Below are 25,313 nucleotides of genomic sequence, written 5' to 3'. Positions count from 1 at the left end.
AGTTAGAAGGAGTTCTGACAGGTATGACTCACGGCCACTCGATATTGGGCCTATAGGGTCACACACATATGGTAGGCATTGCGATGAGTAGAGGTTCGGATATGAGATATCCGACGGACCCCTTGTCTTATTGGATGCAGATCCAATACCCACTAGGGAAGGACCCATTAGGGTTTGACACGGGATCTCTATAAATAGGAGGGATTCACACCCTCATAGGCTAGAGTCTTTGCTTGCCTTTCCTTCTCCTCTTCCTCTCCACCTCAGAGTAGGCCTAGAGATTTAAGGAGCGTCGTCGCAACCCAGCTGTGTGGATCACCGCTAGAGAGGAGGACGCTTGACCTCCTTCACCCTCTCCTAAGGATCTGCAAGGAAACAGGGATATACGATCTCCCTAGGTAACACAATCTCTATACGCAGTTTTGTGTTTTGCGGATTTTTGCGCACCAATCTTCGCATGACGACGAACATCTTTTGGGAATCGGGGATTTTGTTTTTCTTGTTCCTCCGCTGCGCATATGATGTCGCCCCCCACAATGATTTCCCAACAATCAGATCTTATGACTTCGTTAAGAATGAAGATGAGCCTTGTGTGTACAGGAAGGTAAGTGGGAGCGCTATCACCTTTTTGGTGTTATATGTGGATGACATCCTCATCATTGGGAATGACGTAGGAACGCCATCCACAGTAAAGACTTGGTTATCTAGACACTTCTCCATGAAGGACTTAGGGGAAGCATCCTATATCTTGGGGATTAGAATCTATAGAGATAGATCCAAAAGGATGCTTGGCTTGTCCTAGTCCAGGTACATAGAAACCATAGAGAGAGATCTCATACTGATGAGACATGGGATATCGCTTTCTACGAGTATGTCCCCAAAGACTCTCGAAGAAAGGGCGAACATGAATATGATACCTTATGTCTCAGCAATAGGGTCTATCATGTATGCCATGCTATGTACTAGGCCTGATATAGCGCATGCTCTGAGTGTCACGAGCAGGTATCAGGCGGATCCAGGCTTGGAGCACTGGAAAGCAGTAAAGTGTATCCTTAAGTACTTAAGAAGGACTAAGGATCTTTTACTATGGAGGTAATAGCCTTAAGGTTGAAGGCTACACAGACTCAAGTTTTCAGTCTGATGTCGTTGATAACAAGTCGAATTCAGGGTATGAATGGAGGAGCAGTGTGCTGGAAGAGTTCTAAGCAAGATACCACTGCTGACTCGACCACAGAGGCGGAGTACATTGCTGCATCAGATGCAGCAAAGGAGGGAGTCTGGTTGAAGAAGTTCATTACAGATTTGGGAGTCATGCCGGGTAGCAAAGAGCCGATCTCCCTATATTGCGACAACAACGGGGCGATTGCTCAAGCAAAGGAACCTAGGTCTCATCAGAAATCTAAGCATGTTCTGAGGAGGTTCCACCTTATCATAGAGATCGTAGCCCGAGGAGATGTAGCAGTGGAAAGAGTTCCATCCAAAGATAACATTGCAGATCCACTGACAAAGCCGTTGTCTCAGATTGTCTTTGAGCGTCACAGGGGTCTGATGGGGATCAGACACACAGGTGATTGGCTTTAGGTCAAGTGGGAGATTGCTAGTCATAAGTGCCCAGCAAGCCAATCACGTGAGTGATGGCACGTGTGACTTGATACAGAATCTTTTTGCTTATTATATTTTGGCATATATCACTTTATAACTATTGCATATGTGCATATATATATTATGATGTCCTTGGATTTGTGCAATGGGAATTGGATCGTGATGAGATCACGATAATGAGATCGATACACCTTTAAACACATACCCTAAATAATCTCGGTCATAGGTTACTCGAGAGGGACATCGTGATAACCGGATAGACTGGTGTGCTGTATACCCGTCCATATGATGGATGCAGCTGGTCTCATAGCTGCTCGTGTAGGGACACTAGGGATACAGTACAGGTGCTCATTGGAGAATGAGTTTACTGATTGATCCGCTTACGGAATGCTGGATGGTTGATGATGCCTTATTGTTAGACAGCGATTCCGTAGTCCTAGTGGTGTATCTGGTCCTTAGACTTGAGACACCAAGGATGTCCTGTATGAGTGCTCTACTCTTTGATACCAGACTTATAGGTTTGGCTATCCCAGATCTAGTACAGTTGGTCATTGGGAGTGGTAGTCAACCTTACGAGGGCTATTGAGTGTCGATAGAGGATCATCCACTCTCGGCGTCATGAGAGGAATATCCCATATGTTCTTGCTCAGACAAATCCCTAGCCAGGGTCATTCGGGTTGAGAGAGAAAGAGTTCTCCGGGAGAATCCGATTAGAGCGAGACTCGAGTAGAAACCGTATGGGTCTGACAGCACCATGCTCGATATACGGTCTCTGGGATATTAGATGGATGAGAGACTATAGGTACACGGTAACTGAGGACAGACAGGTCCAATGGATTGGATTCCCCTGTATCGTCTGGGGATTACGGCGTAGTGGCCTAGTACGTCCGTAGTCGATGAGTCGAGTGAATTATTACAGAGATAATAATTTACTAAGTTAGAAGGAGTTCTGACAGGTATGACTTACGACCAACTCGATATTGGGCCTAGAGGGTCACACACATATGGTAGGCATTGCGATGAGTAGAGGTTCGGATATGAGATATCCGACGGAGCCCTTGTCTTATTGGATGCAGATCCAATACCCACTAGGGGAGGACCCATTAGGGTTTGACAGGGGACCTCTATAAATAGGAGGGATTCAGAGCCTCATAGGCTAGAGCCTTTGCTTGCCTTTCCTTCTCCTCTTCCTCTCCACCTCAGAGCGGGCCTGGAGTTTTGAGGAGCGTCGTCGCAACCCTGCTATGTGGATCACCGCTAGAGAGGAGGACGCTTGACCTCCTTCACCCTCTCCTAAGGATCTGCAAGGAAACATGGATATACGATCTCCCTAGGTAACACAATCTACTCTATACGCAGCTTCATGTTTCGTGGATTTTTGCGCACCAATCTTCGCACGACGACGAACATCTTTTTGGGAATCGGGGATTTTGTTTTCTTGTTCTTCCACTGCGCATGTGATGTTGCCCCCATGATTTCCCAACACGAAGGCCAACCACCCTTTTACAGTTTCACTCCTTTTGACGGGCTTAGGAGACAACCCTTACAGAATTTTCATTCCTCTCTTATCAGATTAGAACTTGGAAGAAAAGAGGAAGAAGAACTTTCAACTCATACAACACTTTTGAGCTCTAAAAATCACAAAGTAAAATCAGAATTTTCGTGGTTTCTGGGTGCCCTTGTAGTGCTGAAAGGGTGGGGTATTTATAGGCCCCACCCCAGTTTGAATTCTGAGCTCAAAACTGTCAATTCCAGGAATTCCAGGATCTGGCGGTTGCACCGCCTGACTGAGGCGGTTGCACCGCCTGGCAGAGCTCGAAGACTGAGCCTCTGGGCGGTGCCACCTCCTATCAGGGGCAGTTGTACCTCCTACCAATGCTCGAAGACCGAGCTCAAGCGGTGCCACCGCCTGACTGAGGCGGTTGCACCTCCTACCAGAGCTAGAAGACCGAGCTCAAGCGGTGCCACCTCCTGTCAGGGGCAGTTGCACCGCCCAGTCTCGCTCGGAGACTAAGCCCAGGCGGTGCCACCGCCTGGCAGAAATCAGGGTCCGAATGGGTTGATCCATTCGGCCCAATTTGGGTTTTTCAGGGACCCAATTGCCCCAAGATTAAGTTAATGGGATCACCTCCCATTTCCAACTTAATCATTGTGCTAACTACGATATTTCCTAAGACATTTACTGCAACTTGCTCCAGTGCATCAATCGCTTCTTCCGGCGAACTTTCGTCGATCATTCGATGAACCCTTGGTGATGCTCCTGCGGACTTCCGGCAAACTCCTGGACTTGCGACGATCCACTTGGCGAGTTTCGACGAGCTTCTTTGGCAAGCTCATGGACTTCTCGGATTTGTTCCCGTAGAACCTCCGACGACTATCCAAACTTCCGTCGAACTCTCGAACTCGCAACATGATCATTGTCTTGATTCCAGCGCAACTCCTACTGCATATCTTACTTTCATCGTAGTTAATCCTGCACACTTAAAACAAAACTTCGATTGAGACAATTAATCCGGCATGTCATTGGTCCCTCGACGCTTCGTCTGATTCTTCGACGCATTGTCCTCTCCTGCAGCCTATTGCCCAATCGGCCAGTTGACTCCGTAACTCCGATATCCTTGGCACAATACCCGCTCTTCTTGGCCCGAAGCCTTCTGTTGATACGTCGACCGATCCACCGGCCCGACGTCCAATCTTCTGACATGTTCCTCCAGCACAACATGATTTTCCTACTTTAATTGTCTCATCCTGATCGAAGCATCCTGCGTCACTCAAAACGCAGATTAAATCATAAATATATATCAAGTAGTTTCATCATCAAAATACAAGATTCAACATTTTGCATCCTGTATGTTTGTCTTAGATAATAGATCTTGGATATACTTTTTTTATGATAGGAAGAGACCTGAAGATGTAAATGTTGCTTCCACTCCCAGAAAGTAACTCAAGGTTCCTAGATCTTTTAGGAAAAATCGATCGGCTAATTGCTATAGGAAAGCCTAAGTCTCTAAGGGGTTATTGTCCGTCACAATAATATCATCCACATACACTAAAAGATATATTGTGCTTCCATTTTGTTGTCAAAGGAATAACGATGTATCAGACTTAGAATTAATGAAGCTAATTAATGTCAAAAATAAGCCAAGTTCAGTATACCAAGCTTATGGAGCTTGACGAAATCCATAAATAGCTTTTTGTAGTTTACAAACATACCTTGGATACTGAGGGTGAATGAAGTTAGGATGTTGCTGCATGAATACATTGTCAATTAGAGTCCCCTATAAAATGATATTGTTAACATCGAGTTATCGTAAATGCCAACCTTTTGAGATGGTCAAACTCAAAATAAGTTGATTGTTGTGGGTTTAACAACGAGACTAAATGTCTTTGTGAAGTCAATACTAGGACGTTGATGAAATACTTTGGCTACTAGACACGCTTTATATATGGCAACGGATCCATCTGGGTTCTACTTAATTCGAAAGACCCACTTACACCTGATGATATTTTGTGTGGGATGAAAGGGTACAAGAGTCCATATAGAATTATGGTTAAGGGCATCATATTCTTCACACATAGCCTTACACCAATGTGGAGATTTTTGGGCTTGAGTAATTGTGGTAGGTTCATTAGTCTCTAACAAGGATTTTGTGATAGCATGTAGGTCAAGGACTTATCGAGGTTTAAAGATATCACTTTGGAGTATGTTATCATTGGATGTCCAAGAGCTATAGGTAGTGTTGTGGGTATGGACATTGGAGATGTACTGACATGGGTTGGAAGTACTTCAGAGTCACTGGTACTAGAAGAGGATAAAGGTAGTGGTTGTGTTTCCGAGGGCAATACTTCAGTAGTAGGGGAATCTTGTGAAAAAGGGAGAGGGGCAATAAAGGGAGTGAGGAGCTACTGAACCGTGAGAGTGTAGATCCTGAGGAGAATGATCGGGTGGTATTGTGGGAGACTCGTTTGATGAGATCGACGGTGTACTCCAGTGATGTATAATTGTTGGAGAAGGGCGCACATTAGGAGACTTAGGGTTTTAAAACGGAAAGGTAGACTCCACGTAAATAACATGAGGTGATATAAAGACTTTTTGAGTTTGGGGTTCATAGCATAGAAAGACATTATGTTCAAGAGAATATCCAATAAAAATGCAAGGTTTAGATCATGATGTTAGCTTATGTAAGGCATAGAGACGTAGCCATGGATAATATAAATAACCAAATACTTTGAGTTTTTGAAGGTTTGGAGATTTATGAAAATAATTTTTTAAATGGTGACTAGTACTGAAGGACTAGAGTGAGCATATGATTGATGAGGGAGATGACAATTTGAAAAGTCACAGACCAAAAGATGGTTGGAATGGAGGTTTGATGGAGTGTGAGGCCGATATCAACTATATGTCGATGTTTGCGTTCAGTAGAACCAACTAGTTGAGGAGTATGTGGGGGTGACTTAAGGTGTTGTATACCACAAGCTAAGAGACAGGATGTGAGGGCTTAATATTCATCGCCTCCATTAGAGTAAACTGTTTTGATTGTAGATTGAAAGAAGTTCTTGACCAACCGTTTAAAGTTAGAAAAAATTGTTGAAACTTCAGATTTATGATGGAGAGAGTATAACCATGTATACTTTGTAAAGTAGTATGCAAAAATGACATAAAATCTAAACTTATCAAAACAAGTGATTGTGGCAGGACCCTAAACATCAGTATAAATAATTTCAAAAGGTTTTGAGCATGATATGGAGGAGATTCCAAAAGAGAGTCTATGACTTTTATTGCTTAAACAAGCATCATAATTAGATATAATGTTATTATTTTTAAGAGTAGGAAGAGAAAAATGGGAAAGTAATTTTTGTTGGATAGAGAATGAGGGATGACCAAGATGACGATGCCATACATCAATTGGAACTGCGATGGAAGAGTAGGTAGTGGGCTGGGTGATTTGTGTAACTGACGGCCACTCGTAAATGTTGTCCTTGCTAGTTATAGGTGCCCAGCAAGCCAATCACGTGAGTGATGGCATGTGTGACTTGACACGCAGTCATTTTGCTTATTATATTTTAGCATTTATCATTTTATATTGACTATTGCATATATGCATGTATATATTGTGATGTCCTTGGATCTGTGCAATGGGAATCGGATCGTGATGAGATAACAATAATGAGACCGATTCATCTTTAAACACATATCCTAAATAATCCCGGTTATATGTTACTCGAGAGGGTAATCGAGATAATTAGACAGACTAGTGTGCTATATACTCATCTATATGATGGATATAGCTGGTCTCGTAGCTGCACGTATGGGGACACTAGGGATACAGTATATGTGCTCATTGGAAAATGAGTTCACTGATTGATCCGCTTATAGAATACTAGATGGTTGATGATATCTTATTGTCATACAGCAATTTTGTTGTCCCAATGGTGTATCTGGTCCTTAGACTTGAGACACGAAGGATGTTCTTTATGAGTGCTCCACTCTTTGATACTGGACTTATAGGTTTGGATGTACCAGATGTAATACAGCCAATCATTAGGAGTGGTAGTCAAACTTACGAGGTGTTAGAACTCTAGCTTGGAGAGTCCTAATTGAGAGGGACATTCATGTAAAACCTACCTAAGCCAACCCCTATTAAAGAGGTGAAGAGGCCGACTAGGGTTAGGATGTTGGTTCTTAGAGAAGAATTAGGAGTTGTAAATGAATAGGAGTCTTGAGTAGGAGTCCTATTAGGAGTTGGTTAGAAGTAGAAGTCTTGAGTAGGAGTCTTATTACGAGTCAGGGTTTAGAAGCCCTATAAATAGTCATGTATTCCTCCTCTTTTCATAAGCAATAGATGAATCTTTTTTATAGCCTTTGAGCGGCAACTTGGAGGGAGGAACCCCTATAGAGTTCCAAGGAGGCTGATCCCCTAAAGAGATCAACCCCAAGTTTAGAATCTGTAAGGGTTCTAACACCTGGCATCAAAGGAGCATTCTTGGCATCTCGCTGCCCTTCCACAGCCATCCATCAGCCCTCTACAGTTGCCCAAAGCAATTCCCACAATTGCTTAAAAGATCGTCGCCAAATTCCGCCATCAACTCCACCACCGCAGATCATCCTTTGATTTCCCCGTGAATTGCAACAGGTTCTGATTTCCTACCTTATGCAAAAACTTATGCAAAACATCATACTTCTCCCCCTTTGTCATCAGCAAAAAGGAGAAGTCCAACTATTCTTGTGTTTGGAATATTAGTTTAACTTATTGCATGAAAAACATAATATCAAGTTTTATCATCATGCAGTTTTGAAGCCAGAAAATTCAGCAAATGTTACATCATGCTTAGAACATTCAAGCTATCAAGTTTTAGATATACAAGTTTTTCAGCATACAAGATAGCACTTTTAGAACATGCAAGTAAGCAATGTTACAACATTTTAGAACTTGCAAGCTAGCAATTTAGAGATGTTCAAGAAGGCAACTCTTGCTTCTTGAAATATGCACGTTGCAAGCTAGCAAATTTTTGCTTCCTTTGTAATGTTTGAGCTTGCAATTTTGCTTCCATTGCAAGGTGTAAGTTTAGCAATATACAACTATTCTTGTGAATTGCAATATTCATCATGAATACTTGCAGCACGTCAGCATGAACTTATGCAAAAACTTATGCATAACATCATACTTCTCCCCCTTTGTCATCAGCAAAAAGGAGAAGTCCAACTATTCTTGTGTTTGGAATATTAGTTTAACTTATTGCATGAAAAACATAATATCAAGTTTTATCATCATGCAGTTTTGAAGCCAGAAAATTCAGCAAATGTTACATCATGCTTAGAACATTCAAGCTATCAAGTTTTAGATATACAAGTTTTTCAGCATACAAGATAGCACTTTTAGAACATGCAAGTAAGCAATGTTACAACATTTTAGAACTTGCAAGCTAGCAATTTAGAGATGTTCAAGAAGGCAACTCTTGCTTCTTGAAATATGCACGTTGCAAGCTAGCAAATTTTTGCTTCCTTTGTAATGTTTGAGCTTGCAATTTTGCTTCCATTGCAAGGTGTAAGTTTAGCATGTTTAACTTTCTTGAGATAGCAACTATTTGCTTCTCTTTATACTACAAGCTAGTAATTTTTACGATATGCAAGTTTTGCTTCTTGAGATAGGCAAGATAGCACTTTTGCAATTTTTGTTTGGCAAGCTTGTGATGTTCAAGATAACAAGCTCTTTCTTCTCTTTTGAGAAGTGTCATTTTTGCTTTCTTTGCAAAGTACAAGCTAGCAAAATGCCAAACTAGCAAGAGATAATGTTTTACATGAGGCAAGCAAACAATTTGGCAAGTGTTACATTTGCATCTTCTCTTTAGATGTGCAAGAAAAAAAATAAGTTTTTGCATTTTCTTGACCTTTCAAGCTAGCAATTATCGGTGATGTTCAGATAGAAATTTCTTCTCTTTTGTAATTTTTGCCTTTTTCTTGAATTGTGCTAACAATCTATCTCCCCCTTTGTCATTGTCAAAAAGAAGGGAAAAACCCTTTACATCAATTTCTAAATCATGACAAAGGTAAGTAATCATTCTTATTTGTGCATCATTATAGTTTTAATGCACAAATTCATTAACATTTCATTTTTTATGCATGATACCGAAAAATCAATCATCATTATGAGCATATCAAACATGATATTCAAGCATTCATGATATATCATTTTGGCAACATGATCATAGCTATTCAAATGATGGTATCTAAATGTCAAAATTCATTACATCCTATCATGCATGATCGAAACTTCTTATTTGTATACATCAAAACAAATTAATGAATATTTCATGTATTCTTATCATCACATAAGGAATATCAAGAAGAATTATTAGGTGATGAGATAAACATTTCATAAATACAAGGAATTGCATAAAAATCATATCATAAGTGTTTCATGTATTCATATTATCGCATGAAGCATACAAGACAACAATGCAAAGAAATCATGTCATGAAGAATATCAATGTGAAAATTCAGCAAAGATCACATGATACAATCGCAAAGCATGATATAATTATAAGATATATCATGAGATGATAATTTATCATATCAATGAAAGATATCAATGAGGATCAATTCATGAATACCAAAGATATGATTCATGGTTCATTAAAATTCTTCTTAACAAGTTCACGATCAAGATTCATATAATTCATAATAAAGCAAATTGATGTACAATCATCACACAAGACATACAAGGCAAAGAAATCTTGTTATTTCTATATTATGAAATATATGACATCATGGCTCATCATTCATTTGAAAAGATATAGCACAAAGAGCAACTTGAAACATTCTTATCAAGATCACATTTTAAAATATTCCAAGTATCAAGATATCAATATGACACGTCATTGAATTCTGAGAAATCAAAAGACAAGTTACACTTCATTTGAAGAATTCCTTTTTGATAAATGTAGAGAGCATAATGAACGATCTTGATTTATAAAGACCTTCATGTTATAATTATCAAGATCATGATTTTAATAATTATTTTCTTCAGCAAAGAATCACAAAAGCACTTTATTTTTGCATAAGAAATCTCATTGTATTATGATTTATAAATTCTTTCTCTACACATGAATCATAGGAGATATGTATGTGAAACAAATCTTTGCAAGTAAACACACTATCATTCATATTTCAAGATGGAATTTATAAGCAGGAATCATTTCATCAAATCCATTTCAGAAAAATATTTTTCATATAATAAGTGTAAGAGAAAATCTGATTGTTAGGATACCAATTGTTAAGCGAATCCGAAAATGAAATTAACACTTTCATGCATTCGGATAAGATTTTGCTCTAGATTTTCAAGTTCAATCATGAAGATAAAACATGCTCATGATCATAAAAATTTACGTATCCAAAACACATAATTTCCAACATATTATTAAGGCATGTAATAGTGCAAAATCATCACGGCAATTAAGCGATTTGAACATTGAATCAAGAAAGTCTGAAAAATAATCTTAACAAGTTCATGTATTCGAGCACATTTTTGCCATAGTTTTTCAAATACACTCCTGAAAATAACACATGCTTATCATCAACTTAAAATCTCATGCATAAAATTGTTAATCAAAATATTTAATTTCATCATTATGCATTTCTTCAAATCAAACACGATTTTTTTTAATCAAAATCGAGAAATAACAATGGAAATCAACATAATACACATTATTACATCATAACCATGATTTTATATTTTCAATCAAGATCATTTTATTTGCAATATTATCATTTTCAAAATTACTTAGTATGATCATAATTTTTTTTTTTAAACATGTAATTTTTAAGAAAATTAATTCTAAACTAAAAGAGAAAATACATCATGAAAGCATCAAGTAATTTCAAAATAAATTAGGGGGATTTCAATTACCTCATCATTGAAAGCGGTTAAGGCGTAGTTTGCCACCTCGCCTTTCTTGATTTTCTCATCTTCGGAGGAGCTCGATTCATCCCACTTTGTGTTCTTCTTCTTTGGCCTCTTCCTTCGTTCAAGTTTATTATTTATTTTAGATTTTTGTTTAATAAACTTATTAAGATTTAGTGTTCGAAGTTCAAGTTCATCATTGTCCTCATCACTTGAGTCATCGCTCAAGTGGTATTCATTTGTCCGGAGTTCCAAATCCTTCCTGTTCTTTGGAAGGTGATTTTGTTCATCATGTTCATCATGTGCATTGTGCACCATTTCATATGTTATCAACGATCCAATTAGTTCTTCAAGTGGTAAGTTGTTTAGGTTTTTAGCTTCTTGTATTGCAGTTACTTTTGAATCCTACTTCTTAGAAAGAGAACGCAAAATCTTGTTTACGAGTTCAAAATCCGAAAAACATTTTCCAAGAGCTCTTAAACTATTGACGACATCCGTTAAACGGGTGTACATGTCGCCTATAGTGTCACGCCCCTCAAAATATCCATGATTTTTAAAATTTTCGTCACAGACCAATCCAGGATCCAAACTAACGTTTGAGGACACTGAAAACATTCTATTCATATTCACATCCATAAAACCTGTGCAGTTTATAATCATATATCACATCACTCGATAATTCACATTTATGGCAACCCAAGCCAACTTGACAAACATGAACAACATTTATAAATCCACAAGCTAAATAAATTATACAATCAGAACTCCAACTATTCACCACAAGTTCATATCGTCATAAATTAGACTTAACATTCTGAAATTCCAAATAAGAGAGATCTTCTAACACTTTTACACAGTATATCCATTTCGATCATCAGAACAATTCATTACATACAAAATATGCTTATACAACAATAGCATAACAACCAACAGGACTTGCCCATAATTCTGAATAGCTATCCACTGCCTCAGCCCAAATCAAACATCTCGAAGAGTGACAAGCTGACCTGAAAGGTTTATATAACAACGGAGTGAGCCAAAAACGGCTCAGCAAGTGACAAAGCATATTCAGAACAAAAGGAACGGTTTGAAACGAGTAAGGTATCATAATGCAAGGCAGAATACCAGAATTCTCAAGGATACCATCTCAATAGATACCAAATCATACGTATCATGTCATTCATAACATATTTGATCCATAACGAATGGAGCATAGAGTAATTGGAACATATCAATGGCAGATAGGACATTTCAGAACAAATCAGCTCATAGCAAATGGAGCACAGAGTAATTTGGAGCATATCAATGGTAGATAGGACATTTCAGAACATATCAGTTCATAGCAAATGGAGCACAGAGTAATTGGAGCATATCAATGGCAAATAGGACATATAAGAACATATCAGTTCATAGCAAATGGAGCACAGCGTAATTGGAGCATATCAGAAGCAAAGGAAAAATATCAAGCTTATCAATGGCATATAAAATGTTCCGAAGCATATCAACGGCATATGGAACATTTCGAAACAAAATCATCAGGGAATGAAGCCTTTCAGAGCATATCGGTACACATATCGTACAAGAGCTCAAACGTCGTCCTTGACGTTGCAATCATATCAATCTTATCCAGAGTATGAACAGAAACAAACTCACCAAAACTCTGGATGTCATATCAAACACATAGAGGGTGTAGTGGGATCTCAGTCAGAATGTGATTCATCCATTTCTGAATGACCACCTGACAAAAGTCTCCCACGTTTGGGAGCTCCATCCACCCACGTCTAGGTGAAGTCAAAGGGGGCCGGCAGAGCATCGCAGGCTCTAATCACATACCCACGTAGCGGGCAACAAGCGCAAACAGAATATCCCTCAAAGCTGGACCCCACATAGCGGGCAAATAGCGCATACCCTTTACCATTTCTGGCAAAGGTCCAGACAATCCCACACACCAGAGTACAAAAGGGCAGTTTCAACAACAAGTAGCATATGTCGGAAGCACACGCGGAACAACGAAGCGTACATGTGCCTTTACGAGTCAATCCGAAGTAAGCAATAATATTTCACAAGCATATTCAGATTTGAAAGGAATTGAAAGCAAGGGCACATATGGAATCCAAGCAATCACACATAACTCAATTCAATAAGAAGATTTGATGAATTCAATGTCCAAAGGAATGAAACTGGAATAGGCACATATCGAAAGCAAATGCGGAACAATAGGATATACATGTGCCTATATGAGTCAATACGATATAGCATAAACATTACACAACAGTTTTCAAGAATGCAATAACTTTAAGGACAAGAACATACAAGAATTCAAAGCAGTAATATAAAGCTCAATTGAATAAGAAAGCTAAAGGATATCAATTTCCAAAGGAATGAAACCAGAATATGAGAAATCGACCAAAGCTCGATTTCTGGCAGAATACAGAAGGCACATTGAACAAATGATTCAAACTATCAAACGTGCTCCAATTTACTCAGAAATAATCATTGGATAATACTTTCAGATAAGACAGGCTTCATATGAATTGAACTGTCCAACAGAGAGAGTTACAAATAATTTGGTAAGCAAGTGTCGTAGAACAAAATCTTTGTTGGCAGAATTCATAATGTCAGATTCAACAGACAATTGGACAGGTGTTTGGATTCCAAATCTTTCAATCCATATATCAAAGAAAGGTCTACGAGTCTAGTTTCCAATGAAATCAGTTTTGAACAAATCAGAGTTTCCAACAAATACTTATAGGCAGCTCGGTATCAAAAGGTCAGAATATCAGAAGTTGCACAGATTCGAATCGTTACGTCTAAACAGGAGATATATCAAATGCAAGGCTAGAACAATTCAAAGTTCCTCATATTCAAAGCAAATGTAGAGATAAAATGGCAGTGAGGAACGATCAAGATACTTGCAATAGGAAAGATTAGAGCAATTATAGGAGGAACGATCAGGGAACTTGCAATAAGAAATATCAGAGCAATTATAGGAGAAACGGTCAGGGAACTTGCAATAAGACATATCAGAGCAATTATAGGAGAAACGATCAGGGAACTTGCAATAAGACATATCAGAGCAATTATAGGAGAAACGATCAGGGAACTTGCAATAAGACATATCAGAGCAATTATAGGAGAAACGATCAGGGAACTTGCCTTTCAAAAATTTTGATCTGAATATCCAAGGAAGGTGCCAGTCCAATCTTTCTACTTTTCCTCCGTGTCCTCTCTCTGTTTCGTTTTGTGCTCCTGTTTTCTTCCTTTCTTCGTAACTACATCACGTGTCGAACATCGATGCACAGTCACCTGCTCTCTCTTACTCTCATTCCTTCTTTTTCTTTCCCAAACGCAGCTGCCACAGCCGCCGCCGCTACCGCTGCCATAATCGCAACTGCGATCACAACCGCAGCCCCCTTCCACTGCACTATTTCCTTCTTCCCTTCTCTCGTTCCGACTCTTTCTCTTTCCCAAAAGCAGCTACTGCAGCTACTGCAGCCACCACCGCTGCCGCAGCTACCGCAGCCAACGTCGCAGCCGCAGCCGGAGTCGCAGCCACGGCCGCAGCCACCACACTCGCAACCTCTTCTTCCTCCCCTACTCTATTTCCTCCTCCTCTTCCAGCTGCAGCTGCCACTGCCGCAGGTGCCACCCCTTCTCCTCTTCCTCTCCTTCCCTTTCTCTTCTTCTTCCTTTCCTTCTCTTCTTTCCCAGCCACAGCTGCAGCTGCCATCGCCGCAGCCGCAGCCCCTTCTCCTCTTCCTCTCTTCTTCCTCTCCTTCCCTTTCTCTTCTTCTTCCTTTCCTTTTTCTCTTCCTCTTTCCCTGCCACAGCTGCAGCTGCCACAACCGCAGCCGCAGCTACTTCTTTCCCTTCTCCTCTTCCTTCTCCTTCCTTTCTTCTTCTTCTCTCCCCGCTGCAACTGCTGCAGTCGCGGCCGCAGCCACGGCCGCAACCTCTCCCTCCTCCCCTGCTCATCTTCCTCTTCTTCTTCTCTTCCAGCTGCAGCTGCCATCGCCGCAGCTGCAGCCCCCTTCTTCTCCCCGACGAACAGCACCTCCTTTCCTCTGTTTCCTCCTGCAGGAAACAGAGGTGCCGCCTCTTCACCCGCTTCTACTTCTTCTCTTCTTCCTCACCATCTCTTCCTCTCCTTCTCTTCCAGCTGCAGTTGCCACCGCCGCAGCCGCAGCTCCTCCTTTCCCTTCTCTTCTTCCTCTCCTTCCTTTCTTCTTCTTCACTTCTTCTCCTTCTTCCCCTTCTTCTCCCCGACGTCACACACACCCTCTCCTCTGTTTCCTCTGCAGGAAACAGAGGTATCACAACCTCTTCTCCTGCTTCCTCTTCCTCTTCTCTTCCTTCTTCTTCTTCTTCTCCTCTTCGAACGCCCCACCTCTCCTCTGTTTCCACCTGCAGGAAACAGAGGTGCTGCAGCCCTAGCTGCTGCCACCTCTCGCTCCTCTCCCTCTTCCCTCTCTTTTCCCTCTTCTTCTCCTTCTTTTCTTCTCCTCTTCCCCTTTCCTCCCCAACCCCACACACCTCCTCGCTGCAGCCTTGCCGCAGCTATCATCCTCTCTTCTTCTTCTTCTTCTTCTTCTTCTGCTTCTTCTGCTTCTTCTTCTCTTCTCCCTCTTCTTCCTCTCTTCTTCTCCCCACGCCCCACAGCTTCTCGCTGCAGCCCTCGCTGCAGCCACCTCCTCTTCTTCTTCTTCTTCATCTTCTTCTCTTCCTCTCTTCTTCCTCTCTTCTTCCTCCTCTCTTCTTTTCCCTCTTCTTCTTCTTTTCTTCAACCACTCTCCTTCTTCTCCTCACGCCCCACCGCTCTCTCTGTTTCTGGAAAGAAACAGAGTGCGTGGGAGGCGGTGGGATAATACCGAATTTTCGGTTTTTCCTTTTCTTTTTTTTTTTTTCTTTTTGCAACTTAGCAGTTTAGTCCTTGTAATTTCTATATTTACATATAGGTCCCCCAATTTACATATAAATCCTTTTTAATACATTTTTAAATGTGGGGGATATTACACTCTCCCCCCCTTAAAAGAAAATTTAGTCCTCTAAATTGGTCATAGCTCAATCGATGAAAAGATGAGGATTATGATTTCTTTATTTCCTCCTCCTACTCTTAAATAATTTCATCAATTCAATACAATTACACAATTTTCCAAGAGTGACCGAAATATTCTCCTTCTTGATTCTCAATAGATGGTAAACCCGACCTTCAATCAATCTTTCAAAAATACTTGCGCACCTGTAATTAATCAAGCAAATTGTTACTTCAGAAAATACTCGTTTTTGATGATCACCTGATTCAACTATCCATAATCAATACAAAGCCTCCATGTTCCATCCATCTTTTTAACTAACACCAGAGCACCCCATGATAAAATATTAAGCCAAATAAAATCCTCATTTAATAATCCTTGTAGTTGTTTTTCTAATTCCACTTACTCAAATGATATCATTCTGCAGAGAGGCTTAGATATAGGGATTGTCCCAAGGACCAAATCAAAAGCAAAATCACATTTGGAGGTAATCCAGGCAAGTCATCCTGGGATACATTAGGCAAGGAGATAAATAATGTCCAATACTCTCAAAATAAAAGATCGGCTGATCAAATATGCAAAAAGTGATCATTTGTTATATACCAATCCATACTGGTATGATAAGAAGATAGCCAATGCATACCAAGTATAATATCATAACTCCAAATCTCTAGGAGAACTAAATCAGCAAAAGTTCAAGTTCTCCAACAAAAATCAGACAAGAGGACCAGATTCAAGTTCGTTATCAAAGAATCTCCAATGATTGTACTTACATATATCACATAATACAGTGGTCTAGGTTGAATACCCAAGTGATAGGCAATATGTTACGAATCAAATCGTAGATAGAACCCATGTTCAAACAAATATTTGCATTCTTTCATAAACATACATAATACCTTCGACCACTAATTCAGAAGTCTTAGAATCATATTCAGTGATAGCATACACTCTGACATGGGCTGATGATTTAGGAGGCAGTGACTCTTTCTTCTTGTTCAAAGGGCAAACTTTTATTTTATTATCAAACTTTCCATAAGCAAAATACGCTCTAGTCACGCACAAACATAAACTTGTTTCATAATTTAACTTGCAATTCACACCTGATTGAGTCTTTTGTGGTGACTTCCCATTTCAAATCCAAATGTCTTGACTCTCTTGTTGTTACTTACTGATTCATTTCCAATCATATTTTTATTGGTAAACTTGTTCTTGTCATTCTTGCCATTGATCTTCAAAAATTCTTTTCATTGTTGCCGTCAATAATAAGTCTTTACTTCCAATATAACGTGGCAAAAGAAATCTTTCGAGTATCAGAACAATTTTGTATATCAAATATCTTCTCCATTTGCATCATCCATTTTTCTACCACCAATGAAATTAGGTTCATCATTCTTCTGCTGCGCCACTCTGATTCAATATCCCCAATCAATCCTTTCATTCCCCTTAATTAATCAGAAACAAATGATATAGGAGGACCAAATGTCCTCATCATCCCAGATTCCTAAAATGCAGCAAAGAAAATTTCCACCAATCACTATAGTTCATTAGACCTCAATATATTTTGCACGTCAACATATCAAATATTTCAGTAATCCTCAAACAATGCTCTGATACCACCTTTGTCACGCCCCTCAAAATATCCATGATTTTTAAAATTTTCGTCACAGACCAATCCAGGATCCAAACTAACGTTTGAGGACACTGAAAACATTCTATTCATATTCACATCCATAAAACCTGTGCAGTTTATAATCATATATCACATCACTCGATAATTCACATTTATGGCAACCCAAGCCAACTTGACAAACATGAACAACATTTATAAATCCACAAGCTAAATAAATTATACAATCAGAACTCCAACTATTCACCACAAGTTCATATCGTCATAAATTAGACTTAACATTCCGAAATTCCAAATAAGAGAGATCTTCTAACACTTTTACACAGTATATCCATTTCGATCATCAGAACAATTCATTACATACAAAATATGCTTATACAACAATAGCATAACAACCAACAGGACTTGCCCATAATTCTGAATAGCTATCCACTGCCTCAGCCCAAATCAAACATCTCGAAGAGTGACAAGCTGACCTGAAAGGTTTATATAACAACGGAGTGAGCCAAAAACGGCTCAGTAAGTGACAAAGCATATTCAGAACAAAAGGAACGGTTTGAAACGAGTAAGGTATCATAATGCAAGGCAGAATACCAGAATTCTCAAGGATACCATCTCAATAGATACCAAATCATACGTATCATGTCATTCATAACATATTTGATCCATAACGAATGGAGCATAGAGTAATTGGAACATATCAATGGCAGATAGGACATTTCAGAACAAATCAGCTCATAGCAAATGGAGCATAGAGTAATTTGGAGCATATCAATGGTAGATAGGATATTTCAGAACATATCAGTTCATAGCAAATGGAGCACGGAGTAATTGGAGCATATCAATGGCAAATAGGACATATAAGAACATATCAGTTCATAGCAAATGGAGCACAGCGTAATTGGAGCATATCAGAAGCAAAGGAAACATATCAAGCTTATCAATGGCATATAAAATGTTCCGAAGCATATCAACGGCATATGGAACATTTCGAAACAAAATCATCAGGGAATGAAGCCTTTCAGAGCATATCGGTACACATATCGTACAAGAGCTCAAACGTCGTCCTTGACGTTGCAATCATATCAATCTTATCCAGAGTATGAACAGAAACAAACTCACCAAAACTCTGGATGTCATATCAAACACAGAGAGGTTGTAGTGGGATCTCAATCAGAATGTGATTCATCCATTTCTGAATGACCACCTGACAAAAGTCTCCCACGTTTGGGAGCTCCATCCACCCACGTCTAGGTGAAGTCAAAGGGGGCCGGTAGAGCATCGCAGGCTCTAATCACATACCCACGTAGCGGGCAACAAGCGCAAACAGAATATCCCTCAAAGCGGGACCCCACATAGCAGGCAAATAGCGCATAACCTTTACCATTTCTGGCAAAGGTCCAGACAATCCCACACACCAGAGTACAAAAGGGCAGTTTCAACAACAAGTAGCATATGTCGGAAGCACACGCGGAACAACGAAGCGTACATGTGCCTTTACGAGTCAATCCGAAGTAAGCAATAATATTTCACAAGCATATTCAGATTTGAAAGGAATTGAAAGCAAGGGCACATATGGAATCCAAGCAATCACACATAACTCAATTCAATAAGAAGATTTGATGAATTCAATGTCCAAAGGAATGAAACTGGAATAGGCACATATCGAAAGCAAATGCGGAACAATAGGATATACATGTGCCTATATGAGTCAATACGATATAGCATAAACATTACACAACAGTTTTCAAGAATGCAATAACTTTAAGGACAAGAACATACAAGAATTCAAAGCAGTAATATAAAGCTCAATTGAATAAGAAAGCTAAAGGATATCAATTTCCAAAGGAATGAAACCAGAATATGAGAAATCGACCAAAGCTCGTTTCTGGCAGAATACAGAAGGCACATTGAACAAATGATTCAAACTATCAAACGTGCTCCAATTTACTCAGAAATAATCATTGGATAATACTTTCAGATAAGACAGGCTTCATATGAATTGAACTGTCCAACAGAGAGAGTTACAAATAATTTGGTAAGCAAGTGTCGTAGAACAAAATCTCTGTTGGCAGAATTCATAATGTCAGATTCAACAGACAACTGGACAGGTGTTTGGATTCCAAATCTTTCAATCCATATATCAAAGAAAGGTCTACGAGTCTAGTTTCCAATGAAATCAGTTTTGAACAAATCAGAGTTTCCAACAAAGACTTATAGGCAGCTCGGTATCAAAAGGTCAGAATATCAGAAGTTGCACAGATTCGAATCGTTACGTCTAAACAGGAGATATATCAAATGCAAGGCTAGAACAATTCAAAGTTCCTCATATTCAAAGCAAATGTAGAGATAAAATGGCAGTGAGGAACGATCAAGATACTTGCAATAGGAAAGATTAGAGCAATTATAGGAGGAACGATCAGGGAACTTGCAATAAGAAATATCAGAGCAATTATAGGAGAAACGGTCAGGGAACTTGCAATAAGACATATCAGAGCAATTATAGGAGAAACGATCAGGGAACTTGCAATAAGACATATCAGAGCAATTATAGGAGAAACGATCAGGGAACTTGCAATAAGACATATCAGAGCAATTATAGGAGAAACGATCAGGGAACTTGCCTTTCAAATATTTTGATCTGAATATCCAAGGAAGGTGCCAGTCCAATCTTTCTACTTTTCCTCCGTGTCCTCTCTCTGTTTCGTTTTGTGCTCCCATTTTCTTCCTTTCTTCGTAACTACATCACGTGTCGAACATCGAGGCACAGTCACCTGCTCTCTCTTACTCTCATTCCTTCTTTTTCTTTCCCAAACGCAGCTGCCACAGCCGCCGCCGCTGCCGCTGCCACAATCGCAACTGCGGTCACAACCGAGCCCCCTTCCACTGCACTATTTCCTTCTTCCCTTCTCTCGTTCCTACTCTTTCTCTTTCCCAAAAGCAGCTACTGCAGCTACCACCGCTGCCGCAGCTACCGCAGCCAACGTCGCAGCCACAGCCGGAGTCGCAGCCACGGCCGCAGCCACCACACTCGCAGCCTCTTCTTCCTCCCCTGCTCTATTTCCTCCTCCTCTTCCAGCTGCAGCTGCCACTGCCGCAGCTGCCACCCCTTCTCCTCTTCCTCTCTTCTTCCTCTCCTTCCCTTTCTCTTCTTCTTCCTTTCCTTCTCTTCTTTCCCAGCCACAGCTGCAGCTGCCATCGCCGCAACTGCAGCCCCTTCTCCTCTTCCTCTCTTCTTCCTCTCCTTCCCTTTCTCTTCTTCTTCCTTTCCTTTTTCTCTTCCTCTTTCCCTGCCACAGCTGCAGCTGCCACAACCGCAGCCGCAGCTACTTCTTTCCCTTCTCCTCTTCCTTCTCCTTCCTTTCTTCTTCTTCTCTCCCCGCTGCAACTGCTGCAGTCGCGGCCGCAGCCACGGCCGCAACCTCTCCCTCCTCCCCTGCTCATCTTCCTCTTCTTCTTCTATTCCAGCTGCAGCTGCCATCGCCGCAGCTGCAGCCCCCTTCTTCTCCCCGACGAACAGCACCTCCTTTCCTCTGTTTCCTCCTGCAGGAAACAGAGGTGCCGCCTCTTCACCCGCTTCTACTTCTTCTCTTCTTCCTCACCATCTCTTCCTCTCCTTCTCTTCCAGCTGCAGCTGCCACCGCCGCAGCCGCAGCTCCTCCTTTCCCTTCTCTTCTTCCTCTCCTTCCTTTCTTCTTCTTCTCTTCTTCTCCTTCTTCCCCTTCTTCTCCCCGACGTCACACACACCCTCTCCTCTGTTTCCTCTGCAGGAAACAGAGGTATCACAACCTCTTCTCCTGCTTCCTCTTCCTCTTCTCTTCCTTCTTCTTCTTCTCCTCTTCGAACGCCCCACCTCTCCTCTGTTTCCACCTGCAGGAAACAGAGGTGCTGCAGCCCTAGCTGCTGCCACCTCTCGCTCCTCTCCCTCTTCCCTCTCTTTTCCCTCTGTTAGGATCGGAGCGGCACTAAGAGGGGGGGTGAATTAGTGCAGCGGATTAAAACTTCGATTTTAATCAAAATCTTTCGTACGTTAAGAACGAAACTTGAGAAATTTAACTTGAAGGCGTGTTCTTAAAGTTGCGCAGCAAGAGCAATAAGGAACTAAAGCAGTAAGAAGATTTGCAGTAATGTAAATGACAATAATAAAAAGCAAACCAGAGATTACGCCGATTTTTAGAGTGGTTCGGTCAAATGACCTACTCCACTTGCGAGGCCCCTCTTCGATGAGGCTCCCACCTTCCACTAGCAAGTCTCTTGAAATGGAAGGGTAAACACCCCTCTTACAACCTTTTACAAGCAGCTCAACCTCTTACAAATTTTCAATAAGAAAGAAGGAGGAGAACTCTCTAGCAAATTGAAAACAAGACTTGCTAAGACTTTCTAAGACTTTTCTCTCAATCAAAATGCTTCTCAAAAGTTGTAACCTCAGCTGAGATTTGAGGGGTATTTATAGGCCTCAAGAGGATTCAAATTTTGGGCTCCAAAATTTGAATTCTCTTAGGGTTCCCGGTGCTGGCGGTTCCACCGCCCAGCCAGGCGGTGCCACCGCCCAGCGCTCGGGTGCTGGACGGTGCAACCGCCCAGCCAAGGAGGTGTCACCGCCCAGCCAGGCGGTTCCACCGCCTGGCTTTCCGATTCATTGGTTTGGCTTATTTTTCGCCCAAACCAAATTTGACTTTGGGCCCAGTTGGCCCCTAACCAGGATATAGGATTATCTCTTAATCCTAATCCTAATTACAGGTGAACTACATAAAAAAAACATCCTAAGCAAGTTTTTTAACCGCGAACGTCGAGTCTTGTTCCGGCGAGCTTTCCGACGAACTTCTTCCGACGGACTCCCTGCAAGCTCCCAATCTTTGTGATGACTTTAACGAGTAGCCGAGCCTTCTTGGTGATCTCCGCGAGCCTCCGACGATTTCTTCGGCGAACTTCCGACACGTTCCCGATTTCTTCTCGGACGGTTCCGGCAGCATCTCCGATGATTCTTCGGTCTCTTAAACGTCCATCGAGCTCGACTCCGGTATCCTTGCTTTATGTTTTCTGGTTATCGTAGTTAATCCTGCACACTTAACTCAATAATATGGATTAGATCAAATAACCCATCAATTGATTTTATCATCAAAATCCGAGATTCAACAATCTCCCCCTTTTTGATGATGACAATCAATTGATGACGGAGTTAAACGTAACTCCCCCTATCTATATGCCATATTATGAGAAGATAAAACACTTGAATTTCATCATTGAATTCAAGTATAAACCTATAAGCTCTAACCGTAGAACTTATCGTTATTCTCATTAAGCATAATGTAAATGCGAAACTTTGATGAAAATCATAAGTTAAATGATACGGGACGAGTTTTGCCACGATAGAAGATAAAGATTTTCAATATAAATTTCATGATATCAATCTTGTGATATTTTCAGGGATTTGCAAGTTATATAAGACATTCATATCACAAATTCATATTAGCCATGCTATCGTTCTGGTGTAAGTCATCACTTCTCCCCCTTTGTCATCAACAAAAAGAGACAAGCCAGCTAATTGATGATCATAGAAAAAGGTTTAGCATTTATCAAAGTTCTTCATTCAAATTTTCCAGAAATAGTTTGTCCAAAAGACATCATCATCTATGCAGATTAAGACAGTAGTTATCTAAAGGAAAGATCAGTTATCGTACAATCGATGACAAACATGAACTTGTTTTTGAACAGCAAACAGGACAGAATAAAAAGATACATCAATTTAATCCTTAGGAGGTAATCCACAGTGCTGATACATGATATCTATTTTTTCATTCATCTGTCGTAGTGTCTTCAAAATTTCAACTTGTTGATTCTGAATTTGTTCTTGCTGTGATTTGATCTGAGATAGCTCCACCATAATGATATCTTCAGAGGAGGAAACAGGAGCTGAAGGTGCTGCTCCAAAGGGACTAGGAGGAGGAGATTCATTTCCCATAAGAATTGGTGTTTCGGGTTGTTCTATTTGTGTAGGAATTGGATCCGTTCTTCTAGGCTGCCTAACCCATATGCCATTGCTAAAAGTGCACCTAAGTTTTTTTAGCAGGTTTTTATTTATTATGTTATATCGATCATTTTGAATAGATTCTTCATTGGGTGGAATGCAAATGTCATAGGCATGAAGAATTCTAGTGATTAACCTCCCATATGGCAATATAGTATCCTTAGTCATAATTTCCTGCATATGTTGGCGAATCAAGTACCCGAAACAATTATGCTGACCGGTCATAATCCAATATATGGTTCCTATCTCTAACTGACTTACTTCGTCAAGATGAAATTGTTTGGGGAATATGATGCTCGTGATAATGTGATGAAGAATTTTAGAGTTGAAAGGCATTAAGTGTTCACAGCTCTTGGGTAGGAAGTCAAGGTTTGGATTTGCAAAAATTGTTTTCACGGCTTCGGAATAGGTTGCTCCTATTTTTTTGACGTCCCATTTACCTTTAAAATAGCATCCCCTATCTTTTTCAGTTATGCCAATTAGCTCACAAATGGTGCTGTCAAAAATTCTAATGGGTGTTCCTAGAATGTAAGTGCTTAGGCTATCATTGTCTTCATATAGGTTGGTATAGAACAATCTCACTAACCGTGGATAGATTGGTTCATCTATTTGTAGTAGAGGTAGAGCTTCTAGTTGAGCAAACCATTTAATTGGATCTAAGTCTTCTAGTTCATCCAAATCAATGTATTTTCCCTTATGGACACATCGTATTTCAAATTTTGGAAAGCTAAGGGCTACCTCTTTTGATCTAAAAAGGTCATGGTTATATGAATCTCCTTGAATCCTTATTCCTTTTGATCTCTTTGGAGCCATTTTCTAGACAGGATGATGATACCAATTGTTAAAAATAAGCAAGAGAAAGAGAAAAGAAAGGAGGGATTTCAAGAGTTACCTCGTGGAGATTATGTTGAGAGATGGAAGGCTTGGACCACCAAGAATCCTTCTCCAATGTGTCTAAGAGTTAGAATGAGGGTTAGAGGAAATGGGAGTGGGTTTTGAGAACTCTCTCTTCGGGTTGGGGGCGGTGTCACCGCCGGCCCTAACCCCTTGGGTTAATAAGGGTCGCTCGGTCGGTGCCACCGCCAAACCGAGCGGTGTCACCGCCTGGCGCCCGAGCGCTCAGGCGGTGCAACCGCCAAATCTGGCGGTGCCACCGCTGGCATCCCGTGGAGGAAAAAAAAAAAAAAATTTTTTTTCCTCACCCTCCCCTTTTTTGTTTGCTTCCCTCAAGATAATAGATTATACTTTAATGGATCATTTTGAATTGAAGAAGAAATCAAATCCATAAAGGAAAGGAAAAGAACGAGTCATTTTTCGTGAAGCTCATTTTAGGGACAATTTAACATGCCTAATTCCCTTCTAATGAATTCAAATTGATCTTCGTTCAGAGCTTTTGTGAATATATCTGCTAATTGATGCTTTGTGTCAATGAATTCTAGAACAACATTATTGTTAAGGACATGATCGCGTATGAAATGATGCCTAACGTCGATGTGCTTAGTTCTAGAATGCTGAATTGGATTTTTAGTAAGGCATATGGCACTAGTATTATCACATTTTATGGGAATATTTTTAAAGTGAATTCCATAGTCTTCTAATGTATTTTTCATCCAAATGAC

The 25,313-nt window shown here is 40.4% G+C and overlaps 1 long non-coding RNA gene across 1 annotated transcript; it reads right to left on the bottom strand.

Moving 5' to 3' along the window:
• Positions 1-11,776: 11,776 nt before the first annotated feature.
• LOC135627327 (uncharacterized) lies at positions 11,777-21,606 on the bottom strand. Its single transcript, XR_010492587.1, has 3 exons — positions 20,291-21,606; positions 14,160-18,142; positions 11,777-12,010 (listed from the first exon to the last, which is right to left on the bottom strand). It is a non-coding gene; the product is annotated as an uncharacterized LOC135627327 (long non-coding RNA).
• Positions 21,607-25,313: the final 3,707 nt, after the last annotated feature.

The sequence above is a fragment of the Musa acuminata genome, chromosome BXJ2-11 (genome assembly GCF_036884655.1).
Source record: "Musa acuminata AAA Group cultivar baxijiao chromosome BXJ2-11, Cavendish_Baxijiao_AAA, whole genome shotgun sequence".
In the NCBI taxonomy this organism is placed as follows: Eukaryota; Viridiplantae; Streptophyta; class Magnoliopsida; order Zingiberales; family Musaceae; genus Musa; species Musa acuminata.
Note: the sequence above shows the minus strand (reverse complement) of the source record. Positions and strands in the feature narration are given on the sequence as shown.